The sequence below is a fragment of the Macaca fascicularis genome, chromosome X (assembly GCF_037993035.2).
Source record: "Macaca fascicularis isolate 582-1 chromosome X, T2T-MFA8v1.1".
Classification (NCBI taxonomy): Eukaryota; Metazoa; Chordata; class Mammalia; order Primates; family Cercopithecidae; genus Macaca; species Macaca fascicularis.
Window position 1 is genome coordinate 137481486 of NC_088395.1, and position 5283 is coordinate 137486768.

The window sequence follows — 5283 nt, forward strand, 5'->3', positions numbered from 1 at the left end:
ATTTGTGAGATGATCGGCAGGGGATACTAAGGTACACTGTGGTTTTGGGAACAGAGTGAAACTAATTGGCTCACAGGAAGATTAAATAACCACATCTCGAGTGAGAGCAACAAAATGCCCTATCAAATAAATGAAATGACTCTAGATGGCTCTTTTCCTTTCTTTTATTAACAAGTATTTATTAAACAATTATTCAGTGTTAAGTGGCTGTGCCGGGTGCTGAGGATGTAATATTCAAACAAAACTGACACACTCCTGCCTTTGTGGAGTTTCTAGTGCAAGTAGAGGAGAATTATATATATATATATATATAAAATATATATTATATGTATATATTATATATACACATATATTATATATATTACATATATAAACACATGTGTAATATATACATGTGTGTATATATGTATATATATAGTCAGAAAATTATTTGATTGCAGTTGTGAGAAATTTATAATGAAAGAGAATCAGAGTGCTCTAAAAGTATATCATAAAGGGACTAGATATACCCCAAAAATTAGCCAGATGAAAAGTAGGGTGAGGAAAAAGAAAAAATAGCATGTGTGAAGGTACTGACGAGGCAAGTGGGTCAGGAACTTAAAGCCAGAGGGGGAGAAGTTTAGAGAGCAAGACAAAGGCAAAAGATGAGACTAGAGATTTAGGCAAGGGTTTACATCTGTGTAGGCCATGAATGGATTATAGATGGACTACATATCTTTAGAGCTTGTGACAGGTAGTGATGGCCACTTCCATGGAGCATTTGGTCTTTATTTTAAGGACAATGGGAAGTCATTGAAGGTTTCTAGGTTAGTTGATCTTGGGCTAGTAGATATTTTTTTAAGTTTCCCAATGGCCAACACACTAAACACACCCCTGGACCTGTTTCAGAAACCTGGACTCAAAACAAAACAAAATACATGTATGGAAGGAGCAGGTAAGGCATTTCCACTCTGCATCTGCACAGAAGTCTAAGCAGAATCCCTGAGAGGCTGAAGAGTAATTACATTTCTACTCTGGATCTGTGTCTTAACCACAAGGAGTGTGTTCTGCAGGCTCTATTTCATAATTGAAGGTAATTACAGAAGTTAAAACTAGATTAGAGACAATTAGACCCTATACAACAGGGAACTCTGTGGGTGGTCAGGAAGGGAGTAGGGAGAACCAGCTGGGAAAGTGTTTCCCCAAGTACTTGGCATCCTTTGACTCGTTGTAAGCAGAGGTTTTTGAGGTGTGTGTCTATGCTCCTGGTGTCTTTTTACAACTGGAGAGTGTTGGCAGGTGAAATGAAGTAAACACATGCACACACACATATACACACACACACACACATCACTGACAACCAGTCAAGATTACCTTTTTCCTCAAGCCAAAGGGCTTCATAGGCCAAGAGCCAATAAATAGAAGCAAAGGGAAAAACAACGTAAGGATTGCATACAATTAACTTATTTGAACAACTATTTTTTGTCCCGTTCTGGATCTAAAGACTATGGGGGAGGCATGGTAAGCATATGATCTTGACTTTAAGGTGCTTCCATGTGTATTTGAGAAGTTTGATATGGCTGGAGAATATATCAAAGTGGGAGAAGGGGAATGGTGAGGTGTGAGCTCAAGAGATGTCCAGAGGCCAGGCTGAGGAGCTCCGACTCCATCCAGGAGCACTGGGGAACCAAGGAGGATGAGAAATAGGGAAAGTATAGGATCGTGTTTGGACTCTAGAAAGATCCATCTGGCCACTGTGGGGTAGGTAGATGGGGAGCGTGGCAAGGAGCAACGTCGGGGGCTTGGTTGAAGCTGCTTATGAAGGGAACTGGGAGTGTCTATGATCATGAGGAGGATGGTGGGGAGGAGAGGCCAGCGCAGAGAGAAAAAGGTTACTTATTTTAGTCTCTTTATTCAGTACACACCCATTGCTTTGATTAGTCATTGATTCATTTAATCACCAAATAATTATTTTGCATCTACTCTGTGTAGAGCACCATGCTAGGGAAAGTTAAAAGAAATTTTATTTCAGTCTGTGATGGGCCTGATTAAGTGTTCAAGTGAGTGGAATAGTCAATAACCACTCTAGGATGTTAGAGACAGTTCTGATCAGTGATGAAAGTGGATGATCTCAGAAACAACAGAAGGTGAAGTGTAGCAGTTGGAATGCACATGAACACTGAGGAGAAGTACAGTGAAGGGTGCTGCTAGACAGAAGCTAAGAGGGTGTAATAGGAAGGACTGGAAGATAAGGGATGGGTAGGGTATAGCAACTATGTGTGTATGTAGGTATGTTTGGAGAGTGTGTGTGTATACACATGGACACAAATATATAATGCAACCAGAAAACCTTAGGATCAACAAATATTTCTGTAACGTGCGTACCCACACACACATGCATGCACGGAGGTGGAAAGAGCGAGAGAGAGAGAGAGAGAATTTTGTGCTATGTAGCTGTTGCTACAAGCTTGAGTCTTTCTAATTTCCCCTTAAAAGGCATCTATACATGGTGGTGTAGCCTGATGGAGTCACGTTTGTTTTGGTAAACTTACTCTTTCCATGCAGGGTTAAACTTTAAGATCCCAAGAGCATTCGGCTGTAGAACCTGAAAGAGGGCCCTGCTCTGGTCATTTACCCTGGAATGAGGGAGCAGCAGTGATTTGAACCCCCAAGTACTCAACCTACTACCTGGCCTCCTTCAGAGAAGCACAGGCTGCTGGGAACAGGGACTCCCTGGGGATGACGAGGCCCCACTGACTCATGAGCCTCTTCGCAACCTTTTAAATGTCCTTGCTTCTCAAGCTGTACACGATGGGATTGATCATGGGGTTGAGCACAATGGAAGCTCAAGGAAGGAGACACTAAACAGAAAGAAGTATATGGGGGTTTGGAGACTTCAGTCAATGAAAATGACTCTAAAGATGAGAATGTTCCCCAGCAAAGTCACTATATAGATTACCAGAAATATCCTCAAAATGAAAAGCTGTAACCCATGGAGACTCCCAAATCCCAGAAGGAGAAATCCTCCTTTAGGTCCTAAAGTGTAATGCTCTTGGGATCTTCAGGTTTATCCCTGTGTGGTAAGATTGTTTTCTTTGATCATGGTCAGATTAGTCATATCTGTGAGATTCAGGCATCAGATGTGAGAAAAGAAAACAAATCTAGCTAATTAGAAAAAGGGTCATGCTACCAAAGGAGAACAATGGCACCAGAAATGCCATCTAGCACATACCTCAAAGGCTCTGTTTTTTCTCCCCTGGAATACATTTTCTGTTTTGTTCTACTAGGTGTATTTACCTAATAGTCACAGAGGAATCCAAAAGTATGCCCTGGGGACTGAACAGAAAGGGCATTTCCTCTGCTCTTTTCTACTATTTCCCTTGACATAACCGGTGATGAATCTACCTTTAGGAGTTTCACAGTGGGAGGCAAGCACTACTTAATGGGGACATAGTGCAGAAGCTTCTCTGAACTTAATATTGCCTGAATTTCTGAAACTCAGCTTTTAAGACTCAATAGAAATGTGAGTACAAATCCCAAAATAATGTCAGAATTCAGACCACCCTATCTCCCACTGAACCCTTGAACCAGGGTGGGTTTCACCAGGAGCATAATTGGAGGGAGGAGGGGGATTCAGAACTATTGATCTTAAAGTATCTGTAAGAAAAACAAGAGTTTCTGCCAGGCTCTGGGGATATGTGGCTGATTGCTTCCAAGGCATCAAATTCCTATGGAAATTGGGGGGAAATGTATGTAAAGTTATTCGCTTGAAATGTTAGAGAAAAATAATGTTCCATCCTTCATAAATGAAAATGACATTCCTGACTCACAAGCAGTAGGATGTGCATTTAGAGTTATTTTTCTTTTCTAGCAGTGATGATGGGTTAGAGTGAGTCATGGATGTAGCCTCCCCTTCCCCACATGCCCCCCCGTGGTGCCCAAAGACCCATACTTGTTAAATGACTGTCTGGTCATAGTGGCTGGGCTGTGATAGGATTTGAGATCAGTCTGCCCCGTGACCTAAATTAGAGGTAAGTGTGAGGCCTGAGTTAGCGGCTTAGGTCAATTGATGTTCTAGGCTGACAGCTCAGTCTGTAGCCAGGGAATACAGCCAAGTCATCTTTGTTGCTTTGTTTTGGGTAATGGCAAAGTGTCCCTAAAAGCTTACAGAGAAATCATATTTTAGTAAATGAAATCCTATTTTAAATCCACTTAGGGAACTGGCTATTCAAAGGAATGTTATTAAGAATGCTTCTGTGATGTGAAATAATTTCTTCATAATTTACCCTCTTCATCAATCTGGATTGTTAATACACTGCACATGTGTAAGGGCAAGTCCACCTATAGTTGGGGGATCTTGGCTGCCTAAGGTAGTACTGATTATGATTACAGTGTATAAAGGAAATCAATCAGCATTCAGGGTTATCCCTGGGGGTAACAGTTGCTTTCTAATTGGGGGATTAAACTGCAGCGTCCTCTTACCATTTTACCTTGTCTTCAGAGACTGCCAGCCAGTATTCAGAACTGACATTAAAATTGTTAGATTTGTATCATTCAATCCCAAGTCTCCTTAATTAGTAATGGAATAAACTTCATTTTCCCTTTTGGCTTATAGACATGCTCCTTGGTACCTCCAAAGTCAAAGGCACATCAACCTCCCTCAATCCCTTCCCATCTTCTCTTTTCTTGAAGTGAGGAGAAGTTAATGTAGACGCAAAAGAAAGGCTTCAGCTCAGGGCTCTATTCATTCTTTCATTCCTTCATTTATTCACTCACCACACCTTTGGACATATACTTTGTATCATCCGTTGGGCTAAGTAGGCACTGGGGGAATAAAACCATGAACAAGGAAAGCATGGCCCCAACGTTCCTAGAGTTTACATTCTAGTGGTAGAGGGAGATATTTAACACATGATTTTACAAATAATGGTGACATTTCTATTGTGACAATGCTATGAGGGAGAAATATAGGGTCCTGATGCAAAGAATAATATGCATGGAGAGGTGACCTAGCTTCTGTGAGTTGGTCTGAAAAGGAAGTCATATTAAAATACAGTAGTCCAGGTAAGAGATGATGGCTTAAATCAATCTGGGATGCAGTAAGATGGATTAATTTTAGGTCTTTTTACATAGTAGCATTGATAAGTCTTTGTGCATTTTTCCGTATGTATATTATACATTAATTAAAAGTTTACTCTAACAAAATAACATAGAATGTTGATGAATTGCATTAGGAGAGCGCATGAGGCACAAGAAGGAATTAAGGATGAATCCCAGGATTTGGTTTAACGAACTGCACAGATG